The sequence below is a fragment of the Trichomycterus rosablanca genome, chromosome 16 (genome assembly GCF_030014385.1).
Source record: "Trichomycterus rosablanca isolate fTriRos1 chromosome 16, fTriRos1.hap1, whole genome shotgun sequence".
Taxonomy (NCBI): Eukaryota; Metazoa; Chordata; class Actinopteri; order Siluriformes; family Trichomycteridae; genus Trichomycterus; species Trichomycterus rosablanca.
This window is the reverse complement of record NC_086003.1, coordinates 18,326,844-18,340,562: the sequence shown is the minus strand read 5'-3', so window position 1 is coordinate 18,340,562 and position 13,719 is coordinate 18,326,844.

Sequence of the window (13,719 nt, the reverse complement as noted above, 5' to 3'; positions counted from 1 at the left end):
GTGGTGTGTTAGTGTGTGTTGTGCTGGTATGAGTGGTTCAGACACAGAAATACTGATGGAGTTTTTAAACACCTCACTGTCACTGCTGGACTGTGAATAGTCCACCAACCAAAAATATCCAGCTAAGAGCACCCTGTGGGTAGCGTCCTGTGACCACTGATGAAGGTCTAAAAGATGACCAACTCAAACAGCAGCAATAGATGAGCGATTGTCTCTGACTTTACATCTACAAGGTGGACCAACTAGGTAGGAGTGTCTAATAGAGTGGACAGTGAGTGGACACGGTGTTTAAAAACTCCAGCACAACACACACTAACACACCACCACCATGTCAGTGTCACTGCAGTGCTGAGAATGATCCACCACCTAAATAATACCTGCTCTGTAGTGGTCCTGTGGGGGTCCTGGCCATTGAAGAACAGCATGAAAGTGGGCTAACAAAGCATGCAGAGAAACAGATGGACTACAGTCAGTAATTGTAGAACTACAAAGTGCTTCTATATGGTAAGTGGAGCTGATAAAATGGACAGTGAGTGTAGAAACAAGGAGGTGGTTTTAATGTTATGCCTAATTGGTGTATAATCAGTCATATAAAATACAAGCGTTCTTCAAAAAGTTTCAGCACTTTTTTAACTCTATTTAATAAGAATTTCAAAAACAAACTACATCACTTTTTTTACATGGTCACCTTCCGATGTGTTTTTGGTTGAGCGTGTAGCCACTGATGCACCGTCATCACATGAAAATCTTCTTCCCCTTAAAGCTTCTTTGAGCATCCAAAAAGGTGAAAATCAGATGGCGCTAAATCCAGACTATAAGCTCTCTCTCAGTCTCTCAGACACGACCAATTACTACTCCTCCCACCATCACTGTTTCCAACCAAAATATAAAAGTGTGGAAATCCCTTGTATGAATATTCTCCCAAACTTTCTTTTGTGCACATGGCAGGGTCCACAAAGACCTTGTTCTGCACAATATTGTATCATAATATATCACAAATGCTTTTCACTAAATAGGCACAAATTTCCACAGACACATTTCATAAACGTTGTAAACAGCCTTTCTAAAAGAGTGAAGGCTCTGATCACTCCATATGAACACCCTTGGTTTGACTCATTGTCAGGTGTTCACATACTTTTAATCATTTAGTGAATGTGTGCTGTTGCAAAACACCACTCACTCACAGCCTGGTTCCTAGAAGGAATAGGACGAAACTGCCCCAGAATCCCACACAGTCAGAGTGCCTAACTCTTCCAAACAATCAGTCAAGCCCTCCCTCATCCTCTCCCCCTGTACCACAGAGTTACATAAACACCACCATCTGCATCCGATCAAAATTAACAAACCCCCCCCCCCCCCCCCCCCCCCCCCCCCCCCCCCCGCACACGTGCACAGATACCTTTACACATCACTGGTGTTACTGGTTTTTCATTCCGATCAATACATGGACAGTGCTCGTACATAAGCTGCCCAGTCCTGGAACAGAAACATGGACATATCCACTGAAATGAATGAAGAACTGCACACATAAATACAAACACACATAGCCCCCCTTTTCTCAAACCGTCACGCCTTGGCATAATTGTTGCTGATAGTTTGGGGCTGAAGTATCCATGTTCCATTAAGTAAGCGGCACGAGCTGATTGGCCCAGCCCGCAGCCCCTCGGAATAGCCAGTCTGGCCGCCAGCCAGCAGCTCATTTCCTGCCGGCCTGAGAGCCTTCAGCCGCTCCCACTGCAAATGCACTTCCTGACTATGTATAAAATTTTTATTAATGGCCAGGAGTGCATCACTAAGGGCCCTGTGGAGGAGAGAGAGAGAGAGAGAGAAAGAGAGAGAGAGAGAAAGAGAGAGAGAGAAGGATGTTAGGGGACAGACAGCATTAAGTATGATTGAGTCCTGTTAGACAGAGAGTAAGAAAGAGAGTGAGAGTGAGAGTGAGAGAGAGAGAGAGAGAGAGAGAGAGAGAGAGAGAGAGAGAGAGAGAGAGAGAGAGAGAGAGAGAGCAAGAAAAAAAGATAGAGAGAAAAGCAAGCATGGCCTTTTAAGCCCATCTTTAAAACAGAGCACACCCGGTTATACGTCTTTATGCATTATCCCACAATCAGATAAAGTGGAAATGGAGGAAGTGATGGTGTGATAAAGCCAGCGAGACACAGACCAATGACTAAAGAAAGCACCTCAAGTCACGACATTTCCAATAAGCCTCCTGGACACACAAGTGGAAAAATAATACATGAAGCATTATAACAATGCTTTGATTTGTACTGTATCCACCTTCTAAACTAATTTTATAATTTATTCTTCTACATATTTTAATAGTGCAAATATAATAAAGGAAGGTCTTTTTTTAGCTAGTTTACAGAACAGTGTGAATTATATCAATAACAATAATTTTTATCATGTTTCTAAGCTCTGATCTCAAACATACGAGGGATCTTCAAAAAGTTTCCACACTTTCATATTTTAATTGAAAACAATGAGGGTCGGAGAAGTAGTAATTGGTCGTGTCCGAGCGACTGAGAGAGAGTTTATTGTCCGGATTTAGTGCTATCTGATTTCCACCTTGGACCGCTCAAAGAAGCTTTAAGGGGAAGAAGATTTTCATGTGATGATGATGTGAAAGCAGCGATGCATCAGTGGCTACACGCTCAACCAAAAGCATATTTTTGCTGATGGCATTAAAAAGTTGGTACGACGTGGCACCCAGGTGGCGCAGCGGGATATTCCGCTGGCACACCAGCACTGAATTTCTGAACTCCTTGGTTCGAAACTCGGTGTCGTCACCGGTCGGCTGGGCGCCATCTGGTGAGCATAATTGGCAGTGCTAACTGGCCACCGTATCTGCAGGGTGTGGGCCGGACTGTGCGTGGGTGGGTGGGGCTTCATACGCTGTGTAAGGACCCTGATTGCCGGAAGAGACGCCTGAGGAGGGCTGTGCATGTGTTGGAAAAGGCGTGTACAGCAACGTGCTATCCTCGGCTGCAATCTGGTATCTCTCAGCAGCGGAAGACAAAATTGAGTGCATCGGAAAGGTGATGTCATTTGTTTTTAAAACTTTTAATAAATAGTGTTTTAAAAAGTGCAGAAACTTCTTGAAGAACCCCCATATTTTACCAGTGAGGAAAATTGGTGGATAAGCTGGGTTGATTCCATCACAACATTTGGTCACACAAAACATTCCCATTAATCCTAAGTACTGTTAAGTTTGTTTGGTTATTAGGATTTTAACGTCATGTTTTACACTTTGGTTACATTCATGACAGGAACGGTAGTTACTCATTACACAAGATTCATCAGTTCATGAGGTTATATCGAACACAGTCATGGACAATTTTGTATCTCCAATTCACCTCACTTCCATGTCTTTGGATTGTGAGAGGAAACCGGAGCACCCGGAGTAAACCCACGCAGACACGGGGAGAACATACAAACTCCACACAGAAAGGACCCGGACCGCCCCACCTGGGGATCGAACCCAGGACCTTCTTGCTGTGAGGCAACAGTGCTACCCACTTAGCCACCATGCCGCCCTGTACTGTTAAGTAAAACTTATAATGCCCGTGGTATTTCATGTCCAGTAAGCTCATAGTCAAATTCCCCCAATACATTTAACCCAATACTGTTCATATTTACATGTCAAACTGTCTTATCCATTTGCTATTTAAAGACTATTATTAATTATCAAGTCTTGCAGGGCCAAACTTTATCTTTAACAAAATTAGTCTGGAGAGACCTGTGAGGGTTGAACAGCAGTGATAGTAAGAGGCTGTGTTCCAAACCACACCCTACCATACTTAATGAAATGCTTAATTAGTGAACTGGCAATACCATAGTTAAAAGTCTGTAAAACATAGAATGAAGTTTGGGACACAGCCAGGATCACTTGTGTGCTGTGATAACAATATCCACCCGTTATATTCCTGAATCTAGACTCATAACAACATGTTGGTGAAGTGTAAAGCCATGTGTAGTTAGTGCTGAAATGCCACTGAATGCAGTAAATAATTTTTATTATTATTATTATTATTATACAATGATTAAATTTCCATTTGTCTAAAAATGTGTACAACATTATATTTTTTCTCATTTCATTTGTATGTTGTAATGCAGTAACACACCTTTGACAGAAAATCAATCCGTCAAGGGGCCTCAAGGCTAAAAGTCACAAACATTTAACAGTGGTTTCTGGTTTCTAGCCTTCCCAACACAACACACAATTCTCTCATAAATTCCTACATCTTTTGACAATATTATGAATGGTAGATGGTGAAAAACCTAAATTAATTTTTATCAGAATGACAATTCTCTCAAAGTTTTTCACAAAGTTGTCACCCATGACCCATCTTTACAAAGACTGAGCTTATCATGAATTCTCCTTGTATACCCAATCACTAAAACCTGTTATCAAGTCGTCCGCTTATTGTGGAATGTTCGAAAAGGTGCAACGTAAATATTCTATAAACCTTTCATTCCTATTTTGCCCCATCCTAACTTTTTTTTTCTTTATGCATTTTCTCCTCTTTTCTCCCTTTTAGCGCTGGACGCTTTTGCAGTTGGACATTGCCCGATTGTGTCATGCTTCCTCTCCACCAATGCCGATCCCCGCTCTGATTGAGGAGAACGAAGCTAACCCACTCCCCCTCCAACACGTGGGCAGCATGCCGTATGCATCTCATCACCTACACTTTGACGAGTGCAGTGCAGCTCAGCGTTGTGTACGGAGAGACACACCCTGAAAGCATTCTTTTCTCATCTCTGTGCAGGCGCCATCAATCAGCCAGCAGAGGTCGTAATTGCACCAGTCAGGAAAGAGAGAGACTCCATCCGGCTTAGTCCCGCCCATATATGAACAACAGGCCAATCGTTGTTCATGTGGCCGCTCAGCCTTAGCCGGCATGCAGAGCTGAGATTTGATACGATGTATTCGAGATCCCAGCTCTGGGACATTTGCTTTCCCAGGACATTACAAGTGGCTCTTCAAAATAGTTAAACAGGGCTGTGCAGTAAGGAGTAGCTGCTGTCCTACCAAACAGTCAAAATGAGGTTTAACCCATAAACAAATAGTATGACTATTCAAAAGGCATGTGTGTGCAAAGCTGGCCATGAGTATGTGGCATTCATGGCACTTATTGTGGCTCCTCTATAGATTTGACAAGTTGGCAGAGTGCAACAGACTTAGGATAGACACCAGTAAGTGGAGGTGATAAGATTATTCACTTCATCCACTCGAGAGGTCATAGGTTGATGAGTGGAAAAAGAAAACGGAGTGAAGACTGACACATGTGAAATGTCAAAGCGAGTCCCGCTCTCCTGTCAGACCTGAGATTGACAGATCGGCAGATCTCTTAAGAAACTTGTACTGGTATAGATGATGAAGGAGCAAAGGGGTGGGCAAAGGGTTGGGGAGGTTCTTGTGAAGGAATATGTGTATTCAATTGTTTTAGTTCAGTCTTGATACTGTGTGTGTCCAAATGTAACTCCAGTGACCCTCAACAGGGGCCCTAGTAAAAGAAGTAAAGGGGTCGACAGGGGCCACAGGGCAGAGGCACCCAAGAGTGAATTCTTTCAAGAGTGGGGGGTGGTAAAGAATAATACATATCACGCAACACTTTCAGATCTGCCTCACAGATTTTCAAATCTTCTACATACAGCCTAGTTTTTGCTATTTCTTTTTATTTTAAAACAGCTAAACACAACAATCCAGCCAAAAATCCATGAAGACTGTAATGTAATGAGATGAATATATGCTGATGTGACAGTGGAATCTGATGTAGGTGATCCGATCAGGCCTCTAAGAGAGGAAGTTGTGGGTGTTCTGCTGACATGATATGTGATTATGAATATTAATTATTGAAGTGCAGTGCAGAGTAGAGAAATATGAACCTAGAGAGACAGCACTTCTCTCTAACCACTCACTCATATGCTCTCTCTCTCATTTCCTATCAGTTTCATTGTTGAGTGCAGTTCAGATTAAACCTTCAAACAGAACCAAAATATGACTAAGCTTTAACAGGGTAGAAGTCTTTGTTAGTGCCATAAAGGAGACCAAACAACACACCAAAGTCCAGTTTAATTTAAGGATGATTTGTCTCTCCTGATGGTCATCAATTGTAAGGATGATTTGATGCCTGCAACACACTCCAAAAAGTTGGGAAAGAGATGTACTTACCCTGTGTTACATCACCCTTCCTATTAATGAAACCTTTTAATAGTTTGGGAACTGAAGATACTAATTGTTGCCATTTACAAGTGGAATTTTTGTCCATTGTTGCGTGATAGTAGACTTCTGTAGCTCAACATTCTCCTCTTCATGATGCACATTTTCAATAGGAGACAGATCTGGACTACAGGCAGGCCAGTCAAGCACACACATTCTGTGTCTATGGTTGGATACAGAATGAGGCCTGGCATTGTCTTGCTGAAATAAACACATATGCAAGTCACCCATGCTGTGGGCACTAATGCACCTCTATACCATGACAGATCTTGCCTCCAATGGCAAAACCTAGTATCTACATTCAAAATTAAGTTTAGACCATATTTGTAGTTACTAGGTCCTTCACCATCTATTTAACATGTAATAGTTGCATAATGTTTCTTGAAGTGTCTATTTTAAAAAGGAAATATACATTGATCAGGCATAACATTAAAACTACCTACTTGTTTCTACACTCAATGTTTATTATATCAGCTCCACTTACCATATAGAAGCACTTTGTAGTTCTACAATTACTGACTGTAGTCCATCTATTTCTCTACATACCTTTTTAGCCTGCTTTCACCCTGTTCTTCAATGGTCAGGACCCCCACAGAGTAGGAATTATTTGGGTGGTGGATCATTCTCAGCACTGCAGTGACACTGACATGGTGCTGGTATGAGTGGATCAGACACAGCAGCGCTGCTGGAGTTTTTAAATACCGTGGCCACTCACTGTCCAGTCTATTAGACACTCCTACCTAGTTGGTCCACCTTGTAGATGTAAAGTCAGAGACGATCGCTCATCTATTGCTGCTGTTTGAGTTGGTCATCTTCTAGACCTTCATCAGTGGTCACAGGACGCTGCCCACAGGGCGCTGTTGGCTGGATATGTTTTTGGTTGGTGGACTATTCTCAGTCCAGCAGTGACAGTGAGGTGTTTAAAAACTCCATCAGCATCGCTGTGTCTGATCCACTCATACCAGCACAACACACACTAACACACCACCATTGCAGTGCTGAGAATGATCCACCACCCAAATAATACCTACTCTGTGGTGGTCCTGTGGGGGTCCTGACCATTGAAGAATAGGGTAGAAAAACAGATGGACTACAGTTTGTAATTGTGGAACTTTAAGTGCTTCTATATGGTAAGTGGAGCTGATAAAATGGACAGTGAGTGTAGAAACAAGGAGGTGGTTTTAATACTATGGCTGATCGGTGAATATATTTTTCATAGTAGGTTAAATGGGTAAGGATAGTTAATGTAAAATACAGCATTCTTTAAGGTGGAGAGAGCAGCCCAACACAGACAAGCTGATGAGTCAAATCACTGTTAATAATCTTCTTTTGTATGTATTCTTTTTTAATTGACTTCGCCATTTATAGCCACTTTTTATGTAATAAAGTTATGTACTAAATATTTTGCCAAAACCCAGGACAACTGGGTAAAACCCAGTGGGGTGACCCATTTATGGTCCCAAAGAGCATCAGGTAACCCTTTTTCCATGTGAGTTACTATAACCCCATTGCAGGGCACCTAGGGATTAACGAAAAACACTACACTGCTTAACATCCCACTAGTACTGGCTAAGCGTTTACATAAAGTGTCAGCTGGTAAACCCAACAGCCAATGCAAATGTTGCCCTTGCAGCACCTCCCATTACTAGAGGTACACTTTAAATACATTTGCATGGACCTTGTTTGACCATTAGATCTGTCAGCACAAGTGCATCGGTTCTTACTAGTCATTGTTGACTATGCAACCTGACTAGGTATCCTGAAGTAGTACCTTTATGGACAATTTCAGCCAAAAGTGTGTTGAGGGCACCGTTTTATATCCTGATTGATCAAGGCACATCATTTATGTAGTCAGCACTATGCGAAAAGTTACAAATAAAGGCAATTCACACAAACATGTACCATCCTGATGGTTGGGTTAGTGGGACACTGTGTAACAAAACCTTAAAACACAAGATTCATTAGTATATCCACAATGAGAGTATGAACTGGGACAAATGTTTACCATTTAGAACATACCCCAGACCTCCACTAGGTTCATTTCAGCTTACTTTTTATGGCTCACAGAGGAAAAATGGATGGAGGCTGTCCCTTGGGGTCTGGTGTCAGTCATGACAATGAAGAATGACCTGGACCAGCGTGTCCTAAAAACACCTCATTTCTCTACAATCCCCACTGAAAACCATCTCTCTCTGGTCCAGGGAGTGGAAGTGGCTGATTCGCAAAATAGATTTTTGAATTGTTTTCCCAGCTGCCAGGATGCACCAATCTCACCACATCAAAAAGCCTACCAGAGTGGTGGTGTGCAACCCACCCATCACCTGTTTGAGCACAACAGAAAAGCAGTTCAGGAAGAATTGGGTATAAAGATGGACATGTGCTCCACAGACTTGGGGCTAGAAAGGCAGTAGTGGAGGCAGTGGTGGATTTCCCCTCATGTCAGAAAACAGTGTGAAGGGAGAGTGTTGGGCAGTGGGGGTACATAGCAGGTGGCGTGCGGTTTGGGACAAAAACATGGGGGAGGAATGTGAGGGTGGTTGAACCTGGTGGTTCCAATTACCCAACTTATGTAACCTGTGAAGTTTATTTCTTAGTCAGGTTAGAGATCGGATTTATATACTTAGGGATATAAATTAGAATTTGAAAATTTGTTAGATTTTGGAACTCACTGTCCATTTTATCAGCTCCACTTACCATATAGAAGCACTTTGTAGCTCTACAATTACTGACTGTAGTCCATCTGTTTCTCTACATACCTTTTTAGCCTGCTTTCACCCTGTTCTTCAATGGTCAGGACCCCCACATTCTCAACACTGCAGTGACACTGACATGGTGGTGGTGTGTTAGTGTGTGTTGTGCTGGTATGAGTGGATCAGGCACAGCAGCACTGCTGGAGTTTTTAAATACCGTGTCCACTCACTGTCCACTCTTTTAGACACTCCTACCTAGTTGATCCACCTTGTAGATGTAAAGTCAGAGACGATCGCTCATCTATTGCTGCTGTTTGAGTTGGTCATCTTCTAGACCTTCATTAGTGGTCACAGAATGCTGCCCATAGAGCTGCTGTTGGCTGGATATTTTTGGTTGGTGGACTATTCTCAGTCCAGCAGTGACAGTGAGGTGTTTTAAAACTCCAGCAGCGCAGCTGTGTCTTATCCACTCATACCAGCACAACACACACTAACACACCACCACCATGTCAGTGTCACTGCAGTGCTGAGAATGATCCACCACCCAAATAATACCTACTCTGTGGTGGTCTTGTGGGAGTCCTGACTATTGAAGAACAGGGTAAAAGCAGGCTAAAAAAGTATGTAGAGAAACAGATGGACTACAGTCAGTTATTCTTGTGCTTCTATATGGTAAGTGGAGCTGATAAAATGAACAACGTGTGTAGAAACAAGGAACTGGATCTGTCTTCCTATGTAGTTATGATTTGTCAGTACATATTTGATTTCACATGATGATTTCACAATGTTGTTTGGTTAGGTACATTTCTTTTTTAACCAGTAGCCTTATAAAGAATAATTATGGAATAACACAATCAACATAAGTACCACACACATTCTACCGAAGCATGACAGAAGTGAAGACAGGAGAATAACAGTGATCATGCAAAACAGCTATAGCCACAAAAAAGAAAAAGAAATAAAACAGCTTTACAATTTCCTGACTGTATATTCATCAGAAATGTTCTACAATACTAAAGTCATATGACGGTACAGTGTCACGATAATGTGAGTGAGCAAATAAGAAATAGAGAGAAAGAGAAAGAGAGAGACTGTAAACCCAATATCCTATGTGGTCCCAGGGGCAGGGAGTGCATGGCCAGTGCAGGAAGAGAGAGGCTGCATTATCCACATCAAAGCCCTGAATTATCAGCCATAATCAATGCCTTCCCATTACTAAGCCTGCTCGCTTCTCAGCCCCACTCATACAGTTCTCTCATAGCAGAGCAGAGCAGAGAGAGAGAGAGAGAGAGATTGACTAGGTGATTTTCAAAACGGAAAAGAAATATATTGAAGGGTGGGGATTGCATTCGTATTTTTGGGCCTGTGCAACTTAAATGAGGGTTACCATGAGTACATTTTCAGCATTTAGCAGACGCTTTTATCCAAAGCGACTTACACAATGAGCTGAACATAATGAGCAATTGAGGGTTAAGGGCCTTGCTCAGGGACCAGCAGTGGTAACTTGGTGGTGGTGAGGCTTAAACCGGCAACCTTCTGTTTACTAGTCCAGTACTTTAACCACTGAGCTATCACTGCCCTAGTGCCCTAGTACATAATACACTATATGACCAAAAGTATGTAGACACATGACTTTAAGCTATTTGGACATCTCCATCCCATCCCGAAAAGGCCTGACTCACAGTCATTCCACTTAATCCCAAAGGTGTTCGGTAGGATTGAGGTCTGGGCTGTGTGCACAGGAGCAAAGACATACTAGAACTGGAAAGGACCATCCCTAAACAGTTGCCATAGAGGTGGAAGCATAGAATTTGTTTTAAATAATTGACTTTATATACCTTATAGTAATGGTTGTGGATTAAAATAACTAAACTCAAAATTACAATGGATTTCTTTAACAGCATGTAACACATGACACCCAGCAACATAGAAGTTGCACTTTAGTATGCATTTAGAAAGCATTTAGATTCAGATTATATAAAAACTTTAGTAGTTCAACTTGCAATGTTTAGAGACAAAGAATTGCAAAAAATACCGTCAGTGAAGTCTAGACCATGAAATCAAGTTAAACATAAATAAAGCAGGAGAAGTTCATTTCTATCAGCTAACAAGTCAAAAACCCTAAGCAAACTGCCAAAAGAACTCTTGGTTTCTAAATGAGATGAAGGCACTTGAATGTCTAAATCAATCTCCGGACTTATATCCCATTTGATGTTAGTCCATCAGATGAACTTGGAAAATAAAGAAATGGGTGAAAATTGAATCCCAGTGCTTCAAAAGAGAATTATTTAGACAGCACTGATCAGCATAATATTAAAACCACCTCCTTGTTTCTACACTCACTGTCCATTTTATCAGCTTCTACAATTACTGACTGTAGTCCATCTATTTCTCTACATACCTTTTTAGCCTGCTTTCACCCTGTTCTTCAATGGTCAGGACCCCCACAGGACCACCACAGAGCAGGTATTATTTAGGTGGTGGATCATTCTTAGCACTGCAGTGACACTGACATGGTGGTGGTGTGTTAGTGTGTGTTGTGCTGGTATGAGTGGATCAGACACAGCAGCGCTGCTGGAGTTTTTAAATACCGTGTCCACTCACTGTCCACACTATTAGACACTCCTACCTAGTTGGTCCACCTTGTAGATGTAAAGTCAGAGATGATCGCTCATCTATTGCTGCTGCTTGAGTTGGTCATCTTCTAGACCTTCATTAGAGGTCACAGGACGCTGCCCACAGGGCGCTGTTGGCTGGATGCTTTTGGTTGATGGACTATTCTCAGTCCAGCAGTGACAGTGAGGTGTTTAACGACTCCAGCAGCACTGTTATGCCTGATCGGTGTATAAACTATATTACATTATCATTGTATTATTATTTTGTAATTTATATATGCACTTTTATCAATAATGTAGTATATTAAATGAAGCCATTATGTCATATATATAAGTAGTTGAATTGTAAATCAGTTTATGTACATTATTTTAAAATGTGCATTTATGCAAATGAGTAAGAGCAACTTTTTCTGTAATACAGAGCTCCAACTATAAACTGTCCACTACATATTGTTTTTGACCTTGTTAACAACAAATACTAATAAAAGTACTGAGAATAACTATAATAAAGTGTATATTCATTACTAAAATAGTTCTACATGAAAATAATCAGTATTAATTTAGCATTTGTAGATCAGCGGCTATGAATGGAAGTACAAGGGCGGATGCCCGTTCTGTGAATGAATCAAAATGGTGGCCAGCACTAACAGGCTCTCTCTGGTTTTAATGACCTCATTCATGCAGATAGGACGCCTGCTCGCTCACGCGCCTCCAATAGAGCAAAAATAAGTCTGTGTCGCCCCCTGCTGGCTGAAAGTAAACAACTACCAAACAGGTTAGCATGGATAGCATGTGTGCACAGTAGTGGTATGAGATACTGCAACATTTTATATCGATTCAGGTAAATACAGGGCCAGTATCACCGATACCAATACCGATACTTTTTACTTAAAAAAGCAGTTTATTTACTTTCATGTAAATGTATCATCAATATGCTATGACTACTAAATGATTTTGTGATTTTACTTTCTACTGTTAATTAGTTAATCATGTGCATGTTAAAAGCGTATTATGGCCACTGTAAAAAATATTTGTACATTTTAATTTCGAGAATAAAGTCGTACAAGTTTCGATTTGATTTCGAGATTAAAGTCGAAATGATTATGAGAATAAAGTCGAAATATTATGAGAATAAAGTCGAAATATTATGAGAATGAAGTCAAAATATTATCAGAAAAGTCGAAATGAGATTAAAGTCGAAATGATTGAGAAAAAAGTCGAAATGATTGAGAAAAAAGTCGAAATTATTATGAGATTAAAGTCGAACGATGAGTATAAAGTCGAAATGATTATGAGATTAAAGTCGAACGATGAGTATAAAGTCGAAATGATTATGAGATTAAAGTCGAACGATGAGTATAAAGTCGAAATGATTATGAGATTAAAGTCGAACGATGAGTATAAAGTCGAAATGATTATGAGATTAAAGTCGAACGATGAGTATAAAGTCGAAATGATTATGAGATTAAAGTCGAACGATGAGTATAAAGTCGAAATGATTATGAGAATAAAGTCGAAATGATTATGAGATTAAAGTCGAACGATGAGTATAAAGTCGAAATGATTATGAGATTAAAGTCGAACGATGAGTATAAAGTCGAAATGATTGAGATTAAATTCGAACGATGAGTATAAAGTCGAAATGATTATGAGATTAAAGTCGAACGATGAGTATAAAGTCGAAATGATTGAGATTAAATTCGAACGATGAGTATAAAGTCGAAATGATTATGAGAATAAAGTCGAAATGATTATGAGATTAAAGTCCAACGATGAGTATAAAGTCGAAATGATTATGAGATTAAAGTCGAACGATGAGTATAAAGTCGAAATGATTATGAGAATAAAGTCGAAATGATTATGAGATTAAAGTCCAACGATGAGTATAAAGTCGAAATGATTATGAGATTAAAGTCCAACGATGAGTATAAAGTCGAAATGATTATGAGATTAAAGTCGAACGATGAGTATAAAGTCGAAATGATTATGAGATTAAAGTCGAACGATGAGTATAAAGTCGAAATGATTGAGATTAAAGTCCAACGATGAGTATAAAGTCGAAATGATTATGAGATTAAAGTCGAACGATGAGTATAAAGTCGAAAGGATTATGAGATTAAAGTCCAACGATGAGTATAAAGTCGAAATGATTATGAGATTAAAGTCGAACGATGAGTATAAAGTCGAAAGGATT